Below are 26,480 nucleotides of genomic sequence, written 5' to 3' on the forward strand. Positions count from 1 at the left end.
GATGAAATGAATGCCCTTCGTGAATCTGATGAAGATAATATTGAGGTGAATTTGTAGAATTGTTATGTTAGGCTCATTATTGCTATAATTTCAACATCAGAGTTCCTGATGCTTTTGAACTTTAATTGAAGATCAATTATGAGTATGTGAATTATTCATTATGTATTCTTATTCACGTATTCATATGATTTATAAATATATGATTAAAACAAATGAGAAATTGTAAGAAGTTGAGCTCCCTCCATAGTGTCAGAAATATACAAATAATAATGGCTAATATTTTTTAGTGCCTTCATGGAATAGCTCAGTTATTGCTCGCTAACCTCAAAAGGAGGTACTGTGATTATCATTTTGCAAACAAGAAAACAGAGGTTCAGAAAACGTAGGTTACTTGCCTGAAATCACACAGCTAATAAGTGCTGTAACTGTATTCTCAGTTTGATTCTAGAGCCCACACTATCACTATTTTGCTTTAATGCCACCTGCTGAGTTAGTCCTAAGCAGGCTCACTTGATATATACTTGGAGGCTCTGGATGGGCTCTACTTAAAAGAAAAAAAAAAGAATCATTTTATTTTTTGATTAAAAACAAAAACAAAATTGGAGGAGAAAATTGTTACCATTATCGTCAATTCATTCCTTGTATCTCCTTACTGTAGCTCTCCTCCAAGGCGTTGCTCACGCTGTGCCCTCTGCCTGATATGCCCTCCTTTCTTCTCTTAGGTTGGCTAACTGACTGTTTTTAGGACCTGTTGAAGGCAATCTCCTCCAGGAATCCTCTCAGCCTCCTTCCTCTTCTGCTCTCCCCTGGGTTAGATGGCCTTTTTCTGTGCTCCATGGCACCCTTTCCCTCCCTGTGGTGAATTTTCTATAGTCAGCTGGGCCCCCCACCTCTCCACTCCCGTCTAAGGCTGGAAACTGTATTTGCTGGAATCCCTTCCCCTGTGTAGCTCCAGATTTAATTTTGCCAACGAAAGGAACTCAGGTGAGATTTGGGAGTGCAAGTGAAGTGGGCATCGCAGTTCTCAGCAGGGTGCAGAGTCAGACAGGACGGTTTCCCAGGCCTCTCCACTCCGTCACCCACACCCGGGCGCTCAGCCTGCCGTTTCACTGTCAATCTCTAAACCTTCAGGAGCAGCTCTCCTGCTGTCTGCTCTCCCAGCATTTCCAACAAGCTCGTGGTCCCCTAATTTTATATTAAATCTTTTATATCAAGAAAGTGGCTTCTGTTTCCTGACCAAATCTTGACTAATATGCCATCTTTGTCATTCTTCCTATCCCATTGAGTTGTAATAATCTATAATCACGTCTGACTATCTCCCCCACTAGACACAGGTGCTTTAGAGGCTGGATCATTTTTCAACAGCAAATACCTGGCATGGTTGATAGCAGACCCTCAGGGAATATTTGATTGATGAAGATGCTTAGCTTCAGAAAACCTCAATTACCTTTAGGGAGCAGAAGGTCCATATGTGGGGGTCACCAGTAGAGTAAGTCCTGCCAATGGCTGCCACTTACAGGTGTAAGGGACAAAAAGAGGGAGAGATAATAAGAAAGGGAAAAGAAAAGGCACAGGAGAGTCAAGTCAGAGGAAGGGAATGAGGGAGGTGAAGAGAGGGGAACAGAATAAGAGGCAGAAAGGCTTGGGTGGCTGCGTGTCCCCTGGTGTTGGCCCTGGGCAGGGCAGTTGCTCATCCTGGAGCTGGACTATCCCACCTGGAGTGGCTCTGCTGTCTTCTTCACCATCCTCTTCCAGGAGAAGAACTTGGCTTTCTACCTTCCAGGTTTCTGCCATCGCTATTAGCCAAGCCATATGGAAGCATCCCGATATCAAGGCTAGCCCAACCCTGGGGTTACACAGTGCCTCTAGTATACTCAGGAGCACCAGAGGCAGGGCCCTGCAGGGAAGTCCACCAGGTGTGAAGATACCCATTCAGGAGTCCTGAAAGGGGCAGGAGGAGATTCTCCTTTATGAAGGAGAGAATTCATTTCTAAATTTTCTTTAATCTCAGGCTAATAAATTCAAATAGGTTTATTTTTTTTCTTCACTTCTTTAGTAATAAGAAACATTGTAGGGGGAGCAGCTAGAGAAGTTAGAATGTTTTCAACGAAAAATATTAGAGGATTTTTCAGGATGTATTTTGTTAAGCTATTATGTATTATCAGATTTAAATTTTCATGACCAAATTCTCACCACTGAAAATGACAGTTTAAGATGAATTGTGTTCTTTTGTAATTTTAATCATTTGTGCAGACTTTTTGATGATTAGCTAATATGCTCTCCACTGATGCTGACAGAGAACTAGAAAATGGTTTTTTGTTTGTTTTGTACAATACACATCGCTTCCAGTCTCTCTCAAAGAAAGAGGTTGCTGTCCCTCATTTTTGCTCCCCCCAAAAAGTGTGCCACTTCCATCAATCCATATGTCATCTTTAGTAACGTTTTTTGCTAAAGTTGCTTTCATATGAAATACAACAAAATTACTTTAAAACACTAAATTTGTTTACAATTTTTATGAAGTACCCTGGAGAGTTTAAGAAATTGTATGCAAAAAGTTTATCTTTATATATCACTCTCATATTTTTTAAGAAACTGTATATTTAATTCTTTAAATTAAAATAATTCTCAAATAGCAGGAAACAGCGAAAACCAATAGGTAAAGTAAAGGCATTAAAGAGGGGAATCAGGAGTGAGGAGAATTGTGTGTGCGTGCAATGTGTGTGCATGCATGTGTGTGCGTATGCGGGGGTGGGTGGGGATTACATAAATGGACTTTTTTAAAATTTCATTTAAAACTTGCTTTCTGCCCTGGTCTCCCTGACATGTTCACAAATACAAACTCAACATTAAAAGTAAATCAAACTAAAGAAACCCAGCCCTCTGAGAAGGCAACAGGAATGCCCGTAGGGAAGGCCAGAAGAAGATCTTGGTTTGTCTGTTTCAGGGCTTGGAACTGCCTCCTCTTCCTTCAGAGGGGAACCTGGGTATGGGAAGCCTGCAGGCACTCTTAGGCTGGGATGTCATCCTCTAATGCTGCTTAGGAAAAGAGGTGTGGCCACAGGAACCAGTCTCAAGAAACCAGAGCTCTCTGGTGATGAGTGATGAGCTCTCGGGGATGGACAGTCTTGGAGGGGAAGGGAGGGGGCAAGGGCAGTTGTGGTGTGGTAAGAGAAGGAAGGACAAGGTGAACTTGCCAATACTCAGCATGAGCTGTCAGTCCCTTCCACTGCAGGCATCTGTGTTTTTAGGCTTCCTCTCTCTCTGCCATTCCAGGAGCACCGGGCAACAGCTTCCCTGCTCCTGGCCAGGACCCTCCCTACACACTCATCAGAAAAACACGGCCGGGGTGCATTACATCAGCACAGGGTGGGGCCTGGAGAACAAAACATCCCCTCACTGCTTTGAGTGGGAATGATTCAACTCCATTCAGGAATAGGTCAAGGGGGAAAATCTACAGTTCAAACCTAATAATTTTTGCCTCTTGTTGACAAAGAGTTTGAAACGTGATTGAGGTAGAGAGCCAGAGCTGTTACAATCTTTTGCTTTAAAGGTGCTCCTTATTCTTTTGGATTACTTTTTGCTTTTCTATACTCATCTTAAAAAAAAAAATTGCTTTAGTTTTTAATAGTCCTTGTCATGATGCAAAAGGCCAGACTCCAGCTGTTCTTCCCAAACCTCTGGGAGAGGCCTGGTAACATCTCGTTCTCGTAAATCTTGAATCCAGTTCTAGCAAGTCTTTAAGCCTGACCCTGACATGCCCAGGCAATGGATGATTAGAAACAGGAGAGGTGGAAACATCCAGTGTCAAGTTGTGTCCGCTTAAAAAATACATCATCGGCCATAGCCGTTTCAACATGTGGAGCAAAGTGGCACAAGTCTGTCTGTAGGGAGCAGTGCGAGGTTACAGACTTACAGTTTTACTTTTATATTTTTATGCGACTTTACCAAGAAGACCAAGGTCAGGGCAAGCTTGTCGATTTGCTTACACTATCTGGGCCTGTTGAGACAGGCCTCTGTTATCAGTAAAAGTATACTTACCTGTTGTGTTTTGTGATAGAGATATAATTTAACAGATACTAAATATTTATCACTACTACATATTTACCAACATATACGTCTACTAGTATCAATTATTACAATTTATTAATATTAAATGTTTATTGGTGTTATTCAATATTTAGTAAAGTTAAAAATTTAATTAATAATTGAATGTTCACCAAACTCATTGGGTGGGGCTACATGACTCGTTCTGGTGAAGGCGCTTGGAGTTAAATGACATGTGTCACTTTCTGACTTGAGGTAGTGCAAAGCTCTGGCTCACCCCGCCAGCTTTCCCTGCTTCCCCTGCTTCAACCAGGAAGAACACATGTTGATGTCGTGGGACCACCTGAGAGAAGCAGGTGGCCCTGAGTCTCTAAAGCATGAAAAGCTGTTATTGAGATTCTTCAAAACTTAAAATGGACTTTGTGTGAGCAAGAAATAAATTTTCACGTGTAAGCCATTGAGATTTCTAGTTGTGTTTGTTATTGCAGTATAACCTAGTCTATCCGGCTAATACATCCTTCACCAACATCTCTCTGATGAAGAAAAGCTGTGCGAGGTGGAGGAATTAAGTAAAATATGCAGTAGCAAAGGTCACATCTTCACATCCTCAAATACCTGACTGGGAGAGTTAGTGAAGGAACACTCTGGGAGAAGCCGTGAGAAGATGGCACCATCCCAATAGTTCTGATGTAGTAGAAAAGTAGAACACTAAAACATTTTAATATTTAGTATTTAAACTGCTAGTCAGAAATTATTGAGATGTAAATCGGTACAACATTTTTGGAAGGCAATTTGGCAACATATATGAATAATTAAATTGTGCAGATCCTTTGGCCCAGCAATTTCACTTCTAGAAATTGATCTTTCAGAAATAATTGGATAAGTGTGAGAATGTATGTGTTCAAGAATGTTTATTACAATATTAGTGGAAAATTATAAATATCATAAATAGCCAACAGTAGAGAATTGTTCAAATAGCCAATTATTTCATTTCTACCTTAGAATACCATACAGTTTTAACAACAAAGACATAGGTTTATATATATTGACATGGAGCCATAGGCACTCTGATAGACAGCCTCTGAGATGGCCCTCAATGATCCCTGCCTCCTGGTATTCATGCCCTGGTTTAATCCCCTCCCCTTGGACCTAATGTCCTGCTTCTAATGAATAGATATGGCAAAAGTAATGGGATGACACTTTTGAGATTATGTCTTGCTCTCTTACTTGCGTGCTCTTAGAGAAGTCAGCTGCCATATTGCAAGCTGAGCTATTGTAATACTGTGATTTATAATAATAAGAGGAAATATTTATTTGGCACAGAGCTCTTAAAACCATTGGAACTTCCTAAGTGATGGGAACAATTAAGGTATCTTTTGTTATATTAATGAGGTGACTTTTGGAAAGCCCTAGGTAACTTAAGGTAGGGGCTGGTTGCCCGGGGAACCCAATCATGTGATTAGCAGGTTGGAACTTTCAGTCCCACCCTCTGACCTCGGGGGGTGGGGGTGGGGGTGGGTGGGGGGGGTTGGGGTGGGGTGGGGGCGAGATTCAATCAGTTGCTAATGGCCAATGATTTAATTAATCATGACTATGTAGTGGAGCCTCCATAAAAACCCAAAAGGACAGGGTTCAGAGAGCTTTCAGGTTGGTGAAGGCACGGAAACCGGGGACAGTGGTGTGCCCAGAGCAGGCATGGAAGCTCCACACGCCGTCCCACACTCCTTGCCCTGTGCATCTCTTCCATCTGGCTGTTCCCGAGTTATTTCCTGTTATAATAAACTGATAATCTGGTAAGTAAAACGTTTCTCTGAGTTCTATGAGCTGTTCTAGCAAATTAGTCAAACCCAAAGAGGGGGTTGTTGGAACTTATGATCTATAGCCGGTGGGTCAGAAGCACAGGTGACAACCTGGACTTGTGATTGGCATCTGAACTGGGGGCAGTCTTGTCGGATTGAGCCCTTAACCTGTGGAATCTGATGCTGTCTCTGGGTAGATAGTGTCAGAATTGAGTTGAATTGTAGGACACCCAGCTGGTGTCAGAGAACTACTTGGTGTGGGGAAGAAACCCACCTACTGGAACTGGGTGCAGAATCTTACCAATGGAGGGGTTTACATGTCTGTCACCATACCTGGCACATAATAGGCCTTCGAAAGATATGTGTTGAATATTTTTATTCATGTATTCAGCAAATATTTACCCAATAGCTATATGCCAGGCATTGTGCTCGCTCTGTGGATATGGAGTTGAGCTAGTGGATGCTCATAAAGGGGTTAGTCTAAGGAGGCAGGCCAACATCAAGAGAGCAAAGAGAGCAACCTACGGAAGAGTTCTGAGGTGGGGATGGTCTTGGGGTGTTTGCGGAAATGAGTAATGGCGCCTGAAGCAGAGTGGAGAGGGAGATGGTGAGAGGTGAGACTGCAGAGGTGGGCAGAGGCAACATGAAGGTTTTCAATCTTATCATAAGTGCCATGTGAAGCCACAGGAAGAGTTTGAGTGGGTAGCCACAGGAAAGGTTTGAGTGGGTAAAAGCCATTTTATTTTGAAAAGATTATTCTGACTGCTTTGTGGAAGATAGGTTGGCATTGGGCAAGAATGAAATCAGGAAGGCTGGTTATGAGGCGATAGATAGTATTGGTTTGTGTGAGAGAGGTACCCATGGAGAGGGAGGGAAGTGGCAGGTTTGGGTCCACTGTGGAGGCAGTATTGGCAAGGGTGAGGATGGACTGGGTATAAGAGTTGAGGGATGGGAGGTGTCAGAATGACCTTCATATTCTGGTCCTTATAGTGCCATTTACCGAGCTGGAACACATTGGAAGAATGGCTGCCATATGAGGAAAATTGAAAAGTTCTCTTTGAGATGCCTGAGAGGTATTCAAGAACAGTTGCCAACTAGGCAGTTAGATAGTGGGTCTGGAATGCACAAAAGAGGTTGGGGCTGGAGATAGTGATTTGGGAATGATTAGTTTTTAGATGGTTTCTAAATCCATGGGGGAAAGTGAGGAGGGAGAATAAAGTGGGAAGTCAGGGCTTAGGACTTGAGATAATATACTTGTGGAAACATGCTTAGTAGTATGTCTGGACAGAGGAAGCACTCAATAAATGGAAGTTATCATTCTAACTTATAATAACTGTTGTTGTTGCTGCTGCTGTTATTGTTAGTAGAGGCAGAGATAAAAACCAGGAGAGCATGGCATCACAGAAGCCAAGAGAAGGAGGAGTGTGGAGGAGGAGGTGGCCTAGTGCCACAGAATCACGAGGTAGACGTGTTGCATTAGGAACGCTTAACTGTTCACAGAGCGATGTACCTATGGGGCTCTAACCTTCCCTGGGTTCTGAGAGCACAGCTTATTCCCGATTGCCTTACTGCCATTAAACCACCAACAGTCCTTTGCCATTTAAACCAGGTTTAGGAGACCTCCAGGGTCCTCTCAGCCATTGGCACATTTTCATCTATAACTGAACCAACAGAGTGCAGAATCTCTACAGCTATGCTGAGATGAGTTTGTCCTCATTTTGTTCAGGATAGGGTAGAATCTAGGCATAGATGGATTAGGGCTACTTACACGGTGTTATTTGAGGGGTCAGAGACCTCCCATCTTGCCTCTGATCTTCCTCCTGGTGGAGGTAAGGAGGAAGGAGGAAGTCAATGAGCACCTGGACAATAGGCTGCTGATGCTGAACTCATTCCAATGATGCCTTATGGTGGAAGGCCTGAGATAACTGGGAAGCGTACCCCAAGACACTGGAAACTGTGTGAGATACGCGCGTGTATGTGTGTGTGTGTGTGTGTGTGTGTGTCTGATGAGTGAACAAAGGACAGTTATGGCATGGGAAGACGATGGAAGGAGGAGGGAGGAATGGCTGCTTAACTTTCCTTAGTGGCTGCTCAATCCTAGGCAACTCACCTTTGCAAGTAGGATGGCCCAAGATATCTAAAGTCCAGGACTGCCCTAGCTATGAGGAAGGAGCATCTGACCGCACGGCCCTATCACAGTCTGCTTCACTGGCACCAGGTGAGACTGAGACTTCTGGGATGCTGTGTATTGCACAGGTGGCCTCATTTTAAGAAAATTCAATAAATGAGAATCTAAATTCTTGAAACAATTCCCTGAATTGGAATCTGATTGAGGGCAAAGATCGCGTCTTATATTTCTTTCATATCCTTCACCCAGTAGGCCCCCCATAAAAGCACATTGTTTCTTTAAATCATCTCAGCTCTCTTGGAAATAATGAGCAACCCCAGCACTTTAAAGATACAGTTCTATTTTCAAAGATTTCCTGGCAAGTCTTGAGGGGTGTATCTATTCTATAGTCTAAAATACATCTGTAGACAATTTAGTTCAAGTGCACGTATAACTAAACAGAATCAAATTCATGCGTTCTTAATAACTTGTCATGACATTGCTCAGTTTGGCAGCTTCGTTTTGATAGGCGAATGTGTATTTTATAATTAATAATAATTCTATTCCTAGGTACATAAGAGGAAAAAGGAACATAAGACATACTGCTTATAGGAAACTGGGTACTTCCAATTTGAGTTAACTTTTCCAGGAAAATAGTTATAACCTTTTAACAGTTCTTGTGGATTTTAGAAGATCAAGTTTCTGGGGCCACAGGACCTGCTCAGAAGAGAAAATGGATCTCCTGTATTCGAAGAACTTGCATTAATTCCAGAGGGCCAAATTCCTCTCTGCTTTCTTCCTCTGTTCCAGTGGAGCAGAGGTGACTCCTCGGTGGTCCTCAATCTATGCGGGAGGCCTGGGGCCTGCTGTGGGCTGTGCTGACTCACTCTCCTCCAGGATCAGATCCTGATGCACATACACCACTCCAGCAACCCTGCATGGCAAATGGGAGCCTTCCTTCTCCAAGTCTGAAAAGGTTGAGAGCTTTCTCTAAGCTCTCCAGCTTAGAGAAAGTCTTTATTTTGTGCAGTTAACCAAAAGTTAAGAGGCCCTTTTCCAAAAATCTTCATTTATTTTTTATTTGTTTTGGAAAGGTAGACTTTTTCTTTTTTTTTCCTGAGGAAGATTTGCCCTGAGCTAAGTTCCATTGCCAATCTTCCTCTCTTTTTGTGTGAGGAAGATTGTCCCTGAGCTAACATCTGTGCCAATCTTCCTCTATTTCATATGTGAGTCAGTGTCACAGCATGGCTTGATGAGTGGTGTAGGTCTGTGCCTGGGATCTGAACCCATGAACCCAGGCCACCAAAGTGGAGCCCACGGAACTTTAGCCACTTGGCCACAGGGCCAGCCCTGAAAGTGTAGATTTTAACTTCTGCTACTATTTGGCTTATGGCTGAGTTCACAGACACAACCTCCCCTTTGGAACATCTGTTGAATTCCAAGGAGCTAAGATGTTTCACAGAAGGGTGATGGGGGAGGGGAGCTAAAGGATCCTATCCTATAAAGAGCTGGACTTATTTTGCTCTTTAATTTTCTAACTTCTCTTGGTGTGTGTCTCCTTGTACCATTGCTGTAGTACATTATGACCACAAATATGCCTCTCCCTGATGGAGTGCTGTGTAGCATGTTCCCAGTGAGACGAGTTGTTTGAAGTGAATACGTTCACTCCTTAAGCCATGCTAAGAACAGACTTTTACGCACTTATACCTGTGTGGCCACCCAGACTGTAAGCATCTTGGAACTCTGGGGCTCATAATTCAATGAAACCACTTTTATGCACAAATGAGAAATACATCCCTGGTTCGTGCATCACTGAGGGCTGGGCCATGAGGAAATGGCAGCCACAGCTCACAGAAGGAACAAGAAAACCACAGCCTTGCCTGCAAAATTGGCTGCTAGAAGCAAAGTGTGCTAGAACTTTGGACAGGTAATATACTCAAACTTGATAAGTCATTTATAGGAATCTCTTTTAAAAACAGAAATCTTTCCTTAACCGTCTGTGTTCTGAATTAGGCACGTCTCTAAACTTCTTTGGCTTTATTATTGTGGTGAAGTGCAGGAGCAAGTGTGGAAAAGCAAACATTTGAGACAAGCTCTGGTCTTTATAGAGCAACAGGGCTCAGTTTTCAATCATCTGATGCTTTCCAATGGGTGAGCAAAAAGTGTAAAGAATTGTATTCTTATTAGGACAATGAGATGGTGAAATAGTTCATTATTTTGACTTGTTAAAACAGGTAATGGAAAACTATTTCAGCAATTCTCTTTGGGCACAAGGGTGTCATGGAAGTCATTTCTTACGGACTGTTACTCTGGGGTTTGAGTGGGAGCTTGTTGCAGCTGGCCAGGAAGGAAGTCTTAAAATCCAGCTTAAAATGAAGAATTGATTGATTCTCCAGGTCTAGGCAGGTGAGGAGTCAAGCCCAGAGAAGGCTGCCTAGGCAAAAGGAGCAGGGACGTTACCATAAGCAGGAACACAGGTGTTAGAGAGTTGATGCCAGTCCTTGGGTGGAGGCCAAGCTTTCTCTGCTTGCTTTTATCCTTCCTGTTGGGTATGGATACACCTGAATTTATAGGTTCTGGGTCCTGGCTGAAATAAGATAAGAGATCTGTGGGTGATGACAATGATGATGATGACAACGACGACGATGATGATGCCAGCAAGCACTTACCTGATGATTGCTATGCGTACTATTCTAAATGTTTTGTATATTTTAACTCAGTTTTCACAGTGACTCTGTAACATAGATGCTAGTATTATTTCCATCTTACAGATGCAGAGCATGAGATAAAGTTTATATAACTTGCCTAAGCACAATAAACGATGAAGCCAGGATTTGAACCCAGCCAGTCTGTCCCCAGAGTATGAGTCCATACTCATAACTCTATTTCTTGGCATATATTGTCCAATATAATTTGGTTTGTCTATCAAATGCTTTTTCTGATGAACCCGCTATGCAAGTCAACTTGGAAGCATCATGCTTCAAGATACCAATGTTCTTTCAGCAAATATCTCCAGCAGCTAGGAAAATATGGAAATAGTCAGCCTCTACGATTTGATGTATAAATTGATTCCAATCTTATTTCCCTCAAGAATGTCCTTTGAACACTTCTTTTGCACTCACCTTAAATATACACTGTGGCTGAGCAGAGGAAAGAGGTCTCTGAGAATCTTTTCACGCTTGATTCTAATGCAGTTAGCTCTTAAGAGCCGATGGTGAGTGGTTGTGAGAAAAACAGTCATCACTTACTGAGCACCTACTACATAATAGACACTATGCTAGCATTTTACTTGATTCATATCCCTTAATCGTTGATTTGACTGATGAGGCAGGTATTATAATCCCAATTTTACAGATAAGGAAACTGAGGCACAGAGAGTTAAATAATTTGCTTGCTCAACGTCCCAAAACAAGAAACTGATAAACCTTGGATTTGAACTTGGGTCAGGGAGACTCTAAAGTTCTTACTCTTAACCACCAGTGCCTAAAAAACCAGTGCTTTAGAACCTAGTGACACTTGTCTTAAAGTAGTGCTGGACATTTGTACAGATAAGAATGTGAAAATTGCTATGGCAATTTCCCAATTGTAATCAAGGAATTTGTGATGGTTTTTTGGTGTGTCAACTTGGCGAGCTGAACTACATTTCCCAGAATTCACTTTCTCGTGTTTCTGGTGCCAGAGGAACCACAAAGAATATTCTTGGAGATTTGGAGGACTGAAGTGAAGCAGCAGCCATCCTGTAGCTCATGTTCTTGCCAATCTGCTGAGGCCCTTCATGATTGGTGTGAAACAGCGGCTGGGCTTGCCACTTGCTCTGCTTTCTCCGGACCCTGATTCAGTTTCTCTGACTCCTGGGCCAGATGTATGTGTGTTTAGCTCTGTGATGAAGGGTCCAGCTTCTGTCCATCACCAAGGTCAGACACAGGTTTTATCTACCTTTGAGGGATTTCAGCTTGTGGCTGTGGCTTCCAGCCTGCCCTTGATCTTCTTTACTTTATAGCCATCTTTTGCTGACTACCTGCCCTGTGGATGTCAAGCTCCAGCGTCAGATGTGAAGACAACAGCCTTACAGAAACTATTTATCCAGCTCCTACAATTGCACAAGGCCGATTCCCTGGAACAAATCCCTAATGATTGTGCTTCTCTGGTTGAACCCTGATTGATACGGTCTTCTGCAGGTCATTTCTCCTACGTGGTCCATGCCCCAGGGTCAAGACCATTATTTAGGCTTTGTATTCTATAATGCTATTTTATTTGAGTCTCACCTATGAGATAAACAAGGTAGGAATTCTTGGCCCACTTTACAGAAGAGGAACCTAGGTCCTGTGAGGTTTGATGACTTTCCCACAGATTGCACAAGATTAGAATCCAGACCACTGGAACACAGTTAAATGTCCTAGACTTATTCTGAGTTTCCATATCACGATTTTTCAAACCCAGGCACATGCATTTAGTCTTACTTCTTTATGCCAGAGTTAGTCTTCTTTGTGTGTAGTTTGAATTCAAATTTCTCAGTGAAAGGCAAATTATAATGGAGCTTGATTTGACATTTCCTTCTCTTTGTGTTTGGAAATAGCCTGCTATTACTGACTGAATGTTTGTGTCCCTTCAAAATACATATTTTGAGATCTTAACCCTCAGTGTGTTGGTATTAGAAGGTGGGGTCTTTGGGAGGTGAATAGGATCAGCGCCCTTATACAAGAGACCCCAGAAAGCTCCCCTGCCCCTTCTGCCATGTGAGAACACAGCGAGAAGACAGCCATCTATGAATGGGGAGGCAGGTCCTCACTAGATGCTGAATTGGCTAGTGTCTTGATGTTGGACTTCCCAGCTTCCCAAACAGTGAGAAATAAATTACTGTTGTTTGTAAGTCACCCAGTCTATGATATTCTGTTATAGCAGCCCAATGACTGAGACAGCTGCTGATGAATTTTTCAAGGCTCAAGCATACTGTTCACAGCCTTTCATAGTCAAAGGCGTTACTGTCTAGGGTGTTACCTAAGAGCGCTCTCTCCTTGTCAGGCATCTTGTTTTTATAGCAGACCAATTTGAGGACAATGAATAACATAAAGAATATAATGTCTTCTGGTGGCTTATAAAACAGAAGTGATATATTTGCACAAGAATGATGTGATCAGGGCAAAGCTCTAAAAGACATTAGCACATTAACGTCTTGCCTGTGGACAGAGAAAACTGTTTTCTTCTTTCTTTAACACTGAATCTTATTTAAAATGGTTCTTGGCACATGAATCACACATAGTGCCCAGCCCACTAGAATGTAAGCTCCATGAGACCAGAGACCTTGTCTGTCTTGTTTATGACAGTCTCTAGCAGCTGGTACGTAAACAGTGCTTAGTGCATAGTAAGCACTTAAAAACGTTGAAAGAATAAATGGTTTTAAATTGAATTGAATGATGAAAAATTTTGAAGACAAGTATTTCTTTTTTATAATAATAGCTAATACTGGCATAATATTTTATAGTTTGTTTCTTGATTTTGGAAAGCCATAATGATGGTGACAACTATGATGATGATGATGGCAAACACTTACATAACAATTATTGTGTACCATGAAATGTTTTAAGCATTTTTTCATATATTATCTCATTTAATATTTGTAAAAAACTTATGAGTAAGTAATATTGTCACACCAAATGAGAAAACTGAGACACAGAGATTTTAACTAGCTTACTCAAGTTCACACAACAAATTATAGTGAAGAGAGGTCCAAATCCAGGCAGTCTGGGTTGAAAGATTGTGCTCTTCACTACTATACTACACTGCTATCCTGCGATTATAGTTTACAACTGAATCGGACTATAAACCCGATTTAAACAATGAGTATGTTGACGACCATCGCCAGTTTGTGGCTATTTCATCCCAACTCTTTTTAGAACATATGTGTACTGGACGTGTCTACACATGCATACACATAGGCATGTGTACATGTACACAGATGTCTACTCCTATGACAAATCTCTTTCTCAAACACTGCATAATAATTACATAGGAATTAGCCATAAAGAGGGTGACTGTCTCTAAGTGCAGGGGCTTCCGTCTCGTGTAGCTGCATTACCATCTTTACTATTGACTGGAATTCCCAACTGTTTTTTGCAAAAAGGTGAGAAATGCGAACAGGAAAAGACATTGAAGACTTGGTGCCACAAGGGTGGAAAGAAAGAGAAGGAAGGGAGGAGTATTTTGAATAGCTCCTAAGCTGAAACTGCTCAATAGACCTTAAATGATAAGTCCTCCTCAAAGTTTTAACAATGGAATGGGAGGGAAGGAATTTTCAAGACACAAGGGTGAAGACCACTCTGAGAGTGATCTGTGTAAGCACAGAGCCTTTAGGAAAGGCAACTCTCCTGAATTAGCTGTCACATTGAAATGAATTGAAAATATAGTAAAGGAATAATTTTGAAAATATGGGTGCTGGCTAGTTTCTTTAACTCATTGGTTTCATTTCCTCCCTCCGCTTTCTCCACTGTTTGTTTCAACTGCTCTGCTTTCTTGCTCAGCTCTCTCTGAGTGATCCAGGTTCTGCCACATTACCTTGGTCCTCACACACACTGACCGTGAGCCAGAGTCCAGCTCATTGAGTCCAGTGGTTCTCGTTTTTTAGAAATAACAGGGGTTTCTAGTGCTGTTATAAAGCTTATCTGCTCATGTTATTTCTCAATATCAAATCACAGTAGAAAAACAGAATTCCCCCTGCTCGGGAGCGTTGATGACTTAAGCAAAAATTTTCCACCTACAGCCAAGTGATTGATGACTTATCCATCTGCACATAAAACTAACGTTTAAATCTTGGTTTGAATGGGTCATATCACCCACAGTTGCCAAACAACTGCATATGTTCCCCTAAAGTAAAATACAAAGCAATCAGAATGCGTGTGCAAGTTAGCTTTATATTTCTCCCTGTTCAACTACCTGGAGGAGCCTATTGCTTATTATGTTAATTGCTCTGTATGGCTCCGTGGGGCCCTGAGAAGGTGGCCAGATTTAGTCTGTGGTTTGTTCTCACATTGTCTTCTCACAGCTGGAGAAGAAAGTCCATCCCTGCAGGTGTCATAAATATCAATTTCACTATCATTTAGATCTAATTATGTGACTAGACACAATGGGTTTTTGACTTTCCTTGGAAGACTGGGAGGGTGTTCTTGAAGCAAAAAAAATGAAAACTTATATGTTTTTCTCTTTTTTGTTAAATTTTTCATCAATTTGATCCATACTTGGGTATCAAAGATTGCTTTCTCATTGTAGTTTTGATTTGCATTTCCCTAATAACTAGTGATGTTGAACATCTTTTCATGTGCCTTGTGACCATCTCTATATCTTCTTTGGAAATTTGCCTGTTCATATCCTCTGCCTGTTTTTTGATCGGGTTCTTTGTCTTTTTGTTGTTGAGTTATATGAGTTCTTTATATATTTTGGAAATTAACGCCTTGTTGGATATATGATTTGCAAATATTTTCTCCCAGTTGGTGAGTTGTCTTTTTGTTTTGTTCCTGGTTTCCTGTGCCTTGCAGAAGCTAAATGGGACTGATGTAGTCCCATTTGTTTATTTTTTCTTTTGTTTCCCTTGCCTGAGTAGACATGGTATTTGAAAAGATGCTGCTAAGACCAAAGTCAAAGAATGTACTGCCTATAGTTTTATGATTTCAGATCTTACATTCAAGTCTTTAAGCCATTTTGAGTTAATTTTTGTGTGTGGTGTCAGACAATGGTCTACTTTCATTCTTTTGCCTGTGGCTGTCCAGTTTTCCCAGTGCCGTTTATTGAAGAGACTTTCCTTTCTCCATTGTATGTTCTTGGCTCCTTAGTTGAAGATTAGCTGTCCACAGATGTGTGGTTTTATTTCTGGGTTTTCAATTCTGTTCCATTGATCTGTGTGTCTGGTTTTCTGCCAGTGCCATGCTGTTTTGATTACCATAGCTTTGTAGTATATTTTGAAGTCAGAGATTGTGATGCCTCCACCTTTGTTCTTTTTTCTCAGTATTGCTTTAGTCTTTTGTTGTTCCATATAAGTTTTAGGATTCTTTCTTTTATTTCTGTGAAGAATGTTGTAGGGGAGGAAGACATATCCTCTACCCACTCTGGGTCTTTCTGGCTGAGCTATGAATTAAAATGACATGAGACAGAATAACAGGAGAAAATCAAAGAAAGCTCTACAACATGTATACATGGGAGAGACCCAGGAAAACTGAGTAACTCACCAAAATGGCAGAGGCTGTCATCTTAAATACCATCTTTAGCTAAAGACAAAGAAGGATGTTGAGGGTGGGGGGAGTCAGCTATGGGTGATTACCAGAATAGCACAATAAACAAGAGTAAGGTTATTATGCAGATTTAAGTCCTTGCCTTCCACATTGATAAGAATTTCTAGAGATAAGGTCATCTCCCCTTCTTCCTGGTACAGAGAGGGAGACACATTTACAAATGGAGATGTCTCTTTCAAAGGATAATTTTTACTTTTACTTGGTTTTCAGAGCTTTTCTTATGTCTGCAGTTTTTAAAAGTAACCAGCCCAAAATAATCCTCACGCCAGAGACACAATTTGGGGTGGCCAATTCTGATCCCCTACAATGTCATTGGGATTCTGATTGGGATTGCATGGAATCTGTAGATTGCTTTAGGTAATATGGACATTTTAACTATGTTTATTCTTCCAATCCATGTGTGTAGAATACCTTTCCATTTCTTTATGTCATCTTCAATTTCTTTCAACAATGTTTTATAGTTTTCAGTGTATAGGTCTTTCACCTCCTTGGTTAAATTTATTCCTAGATATTTTATTCTTTTTGTTGTGATTATAAATGGGATTGTGTTCTTGAGTTGTCTTTCTGCTAGTTTGTTGTTAGTGTATAGAAATGCAACAATGAGATACCACCTTACACCTGTTAGAATGGCTATAATTACCAAGACAAAAAATAATAAATGTTAGAGACAATGTGGAGAAAAGGGAACCCTCATACACTGCTGGTGGGAATGCAAACTGAAGCAGCCACTATGGAAAACAGTATGAAGATTTCTCAAAAAATTAAAAATAGAAATACTCTTAATCCAACAAGGGGTTAATCTCCAAAATATATAAAGAACTCATACAACTCAACAACAAAAAAACAAAGAGCCCAATCAAAAAATGGGCAAAGGATATGAACAGATATTTTTCCAAAGAAGATATACAGATGGCCAACAGGCACATGAAAAGATGTTCAATATCACTAATTATTAGGGAAATGCAAATCAAAACTACAATGAGGTATCACCTTTCACCTGTTAGAATGGCTATAATCACCAATACATACAAAAAATAACAAATGTTGGAGAGGATGTGGAGAAAAGGGAGCCCTCATACACTGCTGGTGGGAATGCAAACTGGTACGGCCACTATTGAAAACAGTATGGAGATTTCTCAAAAAATTAAAAATAGAAATACCACATGACCCAGCTATCCCACTACTGAGTATTTATCCAAAGAACTTGAAATCAACAATTCAAAGAGACTTATGCTCCCCTATGTTCATTGCAGCATTATTCACGGTAGCCAAGAAGTGGAAGCAACCCAAGTGCCCATCGACTGATTGGATAAAGAAGATGTGGTGTGTGTATATATATATACACATACATACAGTGGAATACTACTTAGCCATAAAAGACAAAATTGTCCCATTTGCAACACCATGGATGGACCTTGAGGGTATGATGTTAAGCAAAATAAGCCAGACAGAGAAAGACAAATACTGCATTATTTCATTCATATGTGGAAGATAAACCAACACATGGATAAAGAGAACAGATTAGTGGTTACCAGAGGGGAAAGAGGTTGAGGGTTGGTTGAAAGGGGTAAAGGGGCACATAATACGGTGATAGATAAAAATTAGACTATTGGTGGGAAGCACGATGCAGTTTATACTGAAATTGATAAATACAATGTACACCTGAAATTACACGATGTTATAAACCATTATGACCTCAATAAAATAACTGAAAAAAAAAAGATTGCTTTCTATTCAACTTCTGTTCCTAGTTTTAAAAATACTATGTGTGTCGGAGCTAGCCCGGTGGCATAGTGGTTAAGTTTGCGTGCTCCGCTTTGCCAGCCTGGGGGTCTTGAGTTCAGATCCCGGGCGTGGACCTATGCACTGCTCATCAAGCCATGCTGTGGCGGTGTCCCATATAAAGTGGAGGAAGATGGGCACAGATATTAGCCCAGGGCCAATCTTCTTTACAAAAAAAAAAAAATACTATGTGTATAGTCCTCAAGGGGTAATGTACATAAACATATGTGTGTACACACACACACTGTTAAGTCATTTCCATTTTGAACAGCATTCAGACAGATGGCATGTCTAAATGTCTAAAGAATAGTCAACATCCTATCTGAATGATGCTGCCTCCTGAGCCCTCATTAGTTCTCACACAGACCACCGTGATAGATTCTAACTAGACCTCCTGCTTCTCCCTGACAGCTATTTTCTACACAACAGCCAGAGTAATTTTAAAAAGTAAGTCAGACCATATCGCTCCCCCACTTTTCACTTTCTGGTAGCTTTCCACTGCAATAGGAGCAGAATCCAAATGCCTTACCGTGGTCTACACAGTCCTACATGACATGGATCCTGCCTTTCTTTCTGACCCAAGCTCACAAGGACACCTGGCCCTCATTCTATTTCAGGATCAAGATCTTTTCTGTCTTAGGAGCCCTTCCACTTGCTTTTTCCCCTGCCTGAACCAGACACGGCCAGGTTTTCATATTCATTCTGGTCTTAAGCTCAAATGATATTTTTTGAGGGAGGCCCTCTCTGGCTAAAGCAGCTGCCTGCCTCCACTCTATCCTACTATCATAGTATCCTATTACCCTATTTTTATAATTTTTATGGAATTCATCACTGACTAAACTTATCTTATGTATTATTTGTAAAAATGTTTAATGTGTGGTACCTCCACAAGAATTCAAGTGCCATAAAGGCAATGCCTTTATCTACTTTTCTGTCACTGTACTGCAGTGCCTAAAATCATACAGGTGTATTCTAGGGGCTCACAGAAGTATTTGATGAATGGATGAATAAATGAATAATACTACTTTAAAGGCAATTTTAGGTAAATTTGTTGATTTGGGGTCAGCTTCTTTATTTTGAAGAACTTTAAGCATAATTGCCCAAGGTGATTTGTTCATAGGGAACCATAGAAACGTTTTTTTGAAAATATTGTCCAGTCATCATCCCAAGCAGACATTCCCTTAGCAACATCCCTGACCAGGAGTCATCTAGCTTCTATTAAAATATTTCCAGTGTTGAAAGGCTCACTCCTTATTGATGTAGCATGTTCAAATGTTAGACAACTCAAATTTTTTTTCCTTAAAATAAACTAAAATCTTCTTCCTATTATGCTGAATGTTAGTCCTCGTTCTGTCTTGAGGGGTTAAACAAGATGAGTCTTTTTTCTCTTCCACACAGAGGTACTATCCCGTATAGTCTTCTCTCAGCTAAATGTCTTCTATAATTTCATTGATTCTTCACATGAGACTCTTACCAGACACTTCACTGTTGTAATATTTTTCAAAAAATGTTTGCTTCCTTCTCTTTTCCCCTGAATGCATTCTTCTTTGCCAACATTCCTATTAAATTCTGCCACCCAATGTAGAGCCCAATATAAAGCCATCTGAGTATGGGAAAAAATCAAGGAGCAGAAAAATCATGAAAAGATTGTGCATTGTGAGAGTTCCCTAGGAAAGAACGGTCATTTTTACCAATAAGACTTCCTTTTTTCACATTGTCATTGTTTTTAACCATGTTGGAATTTCCCTAATTATAGACTTGAGAGAAAGGAATCATGAGAGGTCACTGGATTTCTCCCTTTATACCACCGTGGAGGTGGAGGGGCTTTGCAAGCGTCATTCTTTCCCCAGGATCCTCAGTAGGGTAGCATTCTGTCTAGCAGGAAGGGCGTCCTTGACTCCTTGACTGTATGGTTCTGCTACATCTTCAGTTTAAAATCTCAACAAATATAGATTATTTTTCCAACACTTAATATTGCCTTAACGGCCACAGTTCATTCCTTCCTGGTCCTCTCTCAACTTTAATAATGACCACAGTACAAAAGCTGGATTCATGGTAGGAACAAAGTGGCGACTCTCCTTTAAACAGAAAAGTGATCAAATGGATAATCTCTGCTCCTTGGATTTCTTTGGAAGTACTTTGGTCTGTACACTTTGAATGGCATGTGGATCACTTGGCTGTGTTGAAACGGCTTGAATAGATTCCAAGAAACCACTGAAGTCAAAGTAAAAACAAACAAGCAAACAAAAAACATAATTTTCTTTTTAAAAGTAAGCCAAGAAATGTTTTTTTTTTTTTTTTTTTTTTTTCTGTTCTGGATGACTAGATTTCTTAAAATCTATTTCTGTATAATCAAGTTCTTTTTTGAAAACTAAAATCAATTTGATTCTATTATCTTGAGCAGTAGTCATTATTTCATGAGAAAATGAGTTCTTCAATGCACAAACGGTCCTCTATAAGCAGTGTTATCACAAGCATGGGGTAATTGAACTTATGAAGTGGGGACCCCTCTGCTGTTGGCATATGGGCAGGAAGAGAGAAGGTAGCATCACAAGGCTAAAAGGGACATGATGCCCTCAGACATATTTTCAGTCATTGAAGTTCTCACTCCCAGCGTCATACTCAAGGCACAGAGTTGGACAACTTGAATTCTCATTCCAGTCTCTACAGCATGTCTGAGTTCAGGCTGCACCATTGTTGTCTCATTTATCCTCTTGCATACGCCCCTCCCTCATTTCCTCATTCTGTCAAGGACAATTCATTAGCACATACACGCCTCTTGGCTGGCCCCTTGGACTTGGACAAGTGGCTTCTTTTTCCATCCAAAGCTGCCTTTAATCTCTGTTTAAACCGTATAACATTTTACAGCAGTAGTGATAGAAGCAGTTAGAAGTTATGAAATTTACCTGAGTGATGTCTCTGAGCACCTCACTTAACTAATTTTAGTAATAGACTCCAGCTCTCCTGGTACTTCCTTGAAGATCTGATGGTCAACTGGTGTGGAATGCAGACTTCTCCAAGCTGGAAATTCCAAATGGATTCAGTTCAAGATTTTTTACCTTCAAGGTTATCCATTTGGGCACATTTTCAGGAAAAGAAAGATTTTTTTTTTTTTTTTTAGTGAGGAAGATTGACCCTGAGCTAACATCCCTTGCCAATCTTCCTCTTTTTGCTGAGGAAGATCAGCCCTGAGCTAACACTTGTGTCAATCTTCCTCTATTTTGTATATGGGAGGCCACCACAGCATGGCTTGATGAGTGGTGCATAGGTCTGTGCCTGGGATCCGAACTAGTGAACCATGGGTAGCTGAAGTGGAGCACATGAACTTAACCACTACGCCACTGGGCTGGCCCCAAAGAAAGATTTTAATACCAGACATATTGATTCTAGACATTTGTGGTTAAGTGTTCCAGAAGGGAGAGTTTAAATACTTTTAGTTTTCTGATGGTCATGGTGTTTTTATGTGGACAAAGAGATTCCTCTGTGATCTTTCCTAATGAATTGTCTTTGATGGAATGAAGGAAATGAGGGAGGGGCATATGCAAGAAGATAAACAAGACAACAATGGTGCAGCCTGAACTCAGACATGCTGTAGAGACTGGAATGAGAATTCAAGGAGATGAGCTAGGATGATTGGTAGAGTCCAAGGAAATTATTGTATCATCTGTTTAATAGTTCTCCAGGGAGAAGATGCATAATTTGCTAGAAGAGAAGCCAGAGCAAATTTATTTGGTAATGTGTGGCCCATCTTCCACAACTGGAGAAAATTAGATCTAAACCCATGAGGTAGAGCTGGCAAATGTACGTTGGAGATCTTTTCCTCATTACTGGAATGTCAGCACTCAATGCAAAAATCTAAAGCCCCTAATGACAGTACAAGAAATCAAAGATATGCACATCTTAAAAATTAGATCTCTTTGCTAAAGATGATGGACTTTTCCAGGAGACTGTTCTCTTGTTATTGCTCATGTAGAGATTTTTTACTTAAATGTGTTTGAAGAATCCACATAGAGTGAGAAGATAATAAGGGTAATAAAAGATGCAAGGATCATGGTAATTGGTGTTGTGTGGTCAAGATCCTTAAATTGAAGTCTTTATCTTAAAATCAAAGAGCTAGTATAAATTGATTCTCTTGTGAAATAGCCAATAATAGTATCCATTTTACGGATAGTGCAGTAGAAGGAACTTAAAAGAGAATGAAAATTACATATAGAAACACACTTCTATTATTTCATTGGACTATTTCTTCTCCTAGGATAAATCAAGACCAACAATAATTGCGAGACAGCTTGTTGTGATGGAAAGAAGGGAGGCAGACCTAGTTGCTTTAGTTTCCTCTGTATGAAGACAGCCAACAGTACAGAATGTGGCACTTGTTCTTCTGGCTTTGCTCCACTCATTTCTTGTTTGGGAATTCAGACAGGCCTATCATTGTGTTTTCATTAGAGTCTGACTCTTTCCTTTGTCTATATGGCTACCTGGGGTCTCTGTGCATCTGTGTATCATAGTTGAAGTAGGTTTGGGTTCAAATCCCAGCTCTGTCACTTACAAGTCGTGCAACACTAGGGATGTCACTTGTGTTAGCACACTGTTCACCTGGAAAAACAGCCTGAGGCAACACTGTGTGTGTTATCACTTTAATGGGAAGTGTCATCCTAGAGAAATATTAGTGAAGGAAAAAGAGGGTGAGGCAGCATAGGAGAAAGAGCAAATACAAAGGGGTACTTTCCCAAGCTGGCCCCAGCTTTGTAACCAGTCCTGTTGACTGCTCAGTCCTTCAGGACATCTTCAGAGAGGCTGCATGAATTATCATATTCTCAGAGCAGTCCACCTGTGGGAAGGAAGGATTTATCCATCAACTCCCATCTCCCATTGATGCAAGTTTGCCCTTGACTCCTCTGCACTTCTGGGTTATACCAGCTCGTCCTCCTACAGCCATTGTGGAAGCTTGAACTCCAAATAGCATCTGCCTCTTAAGTGTGAGCCACAGCATACAGGGTACACTGCCAGTAGCAGCAAGCCAGGGGCCCTCTGCCAGCCTTCCTGCACACTGCAGAGCCAGGTGAGCCAGTCCATGGATGTGAACACCAAGAGGGTCTCAGGGCACCTCACACCACAGTGACTAAAACAAAGCCTTTGGCAAGAGGCAGGAGGCTCTGGGTACGAGGTGGGGGAACGATACTTTCAGTCATGTCCATGATGACATCAGATTCCAGGAGCAGCTGTTGTAGCAGGTCCAGCTGGCCCAGCACATAGACTGTCACCACGAATGCAGAGATGAGCCTTCCTCCCACAAAGACCAAAACCTTTCTTTGTGGCCTACCAGACTGTGCTTGGTGCTGGGCAAGCTTCCTGAAGGGTCGTGAGCAATGGGAAACTATTTCTGAGTGAATCCAGGGCAGAGAAGTAGCATAATCTGAGTCTGGCACACTACCATCCTTTCTAAACCTTGGTTTCTTGATGGATAATGAGCAGTAGCTACTATTATTTCCTCTACTTCCCCATTACATGCTTCCCTCCACAACATCCTCTCTCCCCAACCAGGTCCCTGCTCAGCTCTTGGTCTCAGTGCTCGGGGTCTCTTACCCTTGGAATCTCCTTTGCAAGCCTTTCTAAGTTGCTTCACTGCTAGTTTTCAAGGATCCTGGGAACCCATCCTCTTGTGTGATGCTTTCTCTGACTGAATGGGAGTGACTCTTGCATATTCCTCACCTTCCAAGCAAAATATATGAGCATGTTATTTAGGTTCTCCTAATGCTTTATTTGTTTGTGGCCTTGGCAATGACTGTATTTGGAATGCCCCTCTGAAATATTGTGGGTATTCATATTGCCAGTATTAACTCATGGAAGGCAGTATCTCTTATGAGTAGCAGCAGAGTACTCTCCACAGAAGCAAATTTATCATAGCTTTTGGCTGTTGACAATGAGGAGTAGGAATATTCCTTATTGCTAGTTTTCTTATTTTGTTTTACTTATATTCATTAATGTCCCCTTACTTCCTCTGACCGTCTCACCTAAGGAGGGTACTCTTTCTGCTTAATCCCTTGGCAGGAGCCTCCTTAAGCACAGAACTAGCTGCCCTGCAATAGAGCAAAGGATGATGTGCACAACACCCTCTTCCCCAGCTCCATAGGGACTGGGCTTTTCAGGTCGTGTGGCAATTTGGGTCCCAGGGACCAGAGCTGGGTTGGGGGAAGAGGAAGGTACCATCTGGGAGTCCAAAAGTAAAACAAGTTAATGGATGATTCGGACCCACTGTCCTAGGGAGCATGGAGGCTCTACGTCAGCACGCACAAATGCTGCCATTAAATACAAGGAGCTGCCTTCAGGTTGGCCAATCAGAGAGAAAGGCAAGTGTTAGGAGCTGGGTGGAACCAGAATGATGCAAGATCAGGCCAATAAAGGAAAGTTTTGGACAATTGCAAGAACGAAGCTAGAGCATGGCAACCTGACTTGAATGGCCATTGGCTGGACAAGGGTGAGAAGGATTATAGTGTCTGACTGGGGTAGATCAGATGTATGACACGGACTGCCCATGCAGAAGGGACCTTTTTTTTTTTTTTTTTTGGTGAGGAAGATTGTTGCTGAGCTAACATCTGCGCCAATCTTCCTTTATTTTGTATATGGGACCCCACCACAGCACGGCTTATTGAGTGGTGTGTAGGTTTGCACCCGGGATCCAAACCTGCAAACCCTGGGCTGCTGAAGTGGGGGTATGAACTTAACCACTACACCACCGGGTCGGCCCCAGAAGGAACCTTTTTTTTTCTTGTGAGGAATATCGGCCCTGAGCTAACATTTGTGCCTACCTTCCTCTATTTTGCATACGGGATGTTGCCACAGCATGGCTTGATGAGCGGTGTGCGGGTCCAAGCCTGGGATCCGAACCTGCAAACCCCAGGCCGCTGAAGCAGAGCACGTGAACTTAACCACTACGCCACTGGGCTAGCCCCCCAGAAGGAACCTTTTAACAAGAGACACACCCGCCCTCATGTCTCTAGCTGCACACAAACATTGAGCTATACATTGATGGGAAATAAATATATACGTAAATAATTCCAATTTGGTCAAGGAAATGAGACAGCAACAGGTGGAATTTGCCCTCTTGCCTTGGCTTTGTTCCTGCTGGGTCATGCACATATTTCATAATCGGTGAATGCAAAGTGGCATTTACCACCCCCCCCATACGTACACGCTGGCCTGTTCTTGCCATAGGCAAGAAGCCAACAAGCCTTCGTTTCACGTTGTTTCAGGGTATTGCATGTTCCCTTGGGTAGGGAACCTCCTTTTCTTGTTTTTTGTATAGTGAGTTTTCAGCTCGCAGCCCGGGTAGGGAAGCAATATTTGGTTAATGTCCAATTTACTCTGAACTTTGCTGGCCTCACAGTTCATGTTGTGGAAACTGTAGCTCTCCCCACAGTTTGGCTATTTTACATCCACACATTACATTCAGAAAGCCAGAGTTTAGACTCATGGAAAAAATAGCTAAATGATGACTAACTTGACATCAGAAGTTTTCAACCAGAGAAATAGTGTGCTATGGAGGAGGCAGAGCCACTCCACCCCTGGCCCCCTGCCCTCTGCATGGATCAAGGAGATTTTCAAGTGTCTCTTTGAGAGAGGGTGGAGGAACGGCAGCGTGGAGGCCCAGCTGCATGGACCCACACAGCAGATGGTCCAGTGGAAACACAGGCCGCCTGAAGTTCCTGCCTGAAGTTCCTTTCCACTGGGCACTACCGACTGAGGCTGTCGAGTCATACGGCCACTTGTGCGGACGAGGATTGTTTAGGAGGAAAATGGGGCGGGTTTTCTTTCCTAACATATCTGTACTCGCAGGTCGTGACCCGTCTTTTTATTGCCCACACGTTTATCTAAACACCATCAGGAGTAGTTTCCAACTCACTCTTCCCACTCCACTCCTTCACCAGAACATACAGAAACGTCCACATTCAAAATGAAAGGCTCTTGTTTGCTTGGCCGAATATCAAGATTTTTCCAGACTGTCAACTCCTTCAGAGGGGAGAGGCGTAAAATCCAGCTGTAGAAACCCCGAAGCGACCTAACATGATCCAAGTGCTTCTAGTGTTCTTAGCAAAGAAGGCAAATGTCTGTGCAATGCTGATCAACCCTATCTAGAAGACACTGCTCCATAACACTAGGCTGCTGATCACGATTTTGATGGGGGTTGTGAGTGGGTTCTCAGTGTGTAACAACTGTCTCCGTTTTATCAAGATTGGTTTTGTAGTGGGAGTCGGAAAGTTTGTGACCTTGTATTTATCCTCCTTCCATCTTACTCAATGCTCATAAAAATGGATTTGAAAGCAACAAACTTGTAAAGACAACATAGTGCTTTGGAAAAAGCAGGGAGTGGGGAGAAATGGGTTTTATCTTCAGTTCTGCCACTTGTCAGCCATGTGTCTGTGGGCAAGTCTTCAATCTCTCTGACCATCATTTTTTTAATCCATAAAC

At 41.7% G+C, this 26,480-nt stretch overlaps 1 long non-coding RNA gene across 2 annotated transcripts in view; it reads left to right on the plus strand.

Moving 5' to 3' along the window:
• Positions 1 to 26,480, plus strand: part of LOC131420763 (uncharacterized) — a 157,834-nt gene that overhangs the window by 117,179 nt on the left and 14,175 nt on the right. The window lies entirely within an intron of this gene.

Source organism: Diceros bicornis, chromosome 24 (genome assembly GCF_020826845.1).
Source record: "Diceros bicornis minor isolate mBicDic1 chromosome 24, mDicBic1.mat.cur, whole genome shotgun sequence".
Lineage (NCBI taxonomy): Eukaryota > Metazoa > Chordata > Mammalia > Perissodactyla > Rhinocerotidae > Diceros > Diceros bicornis.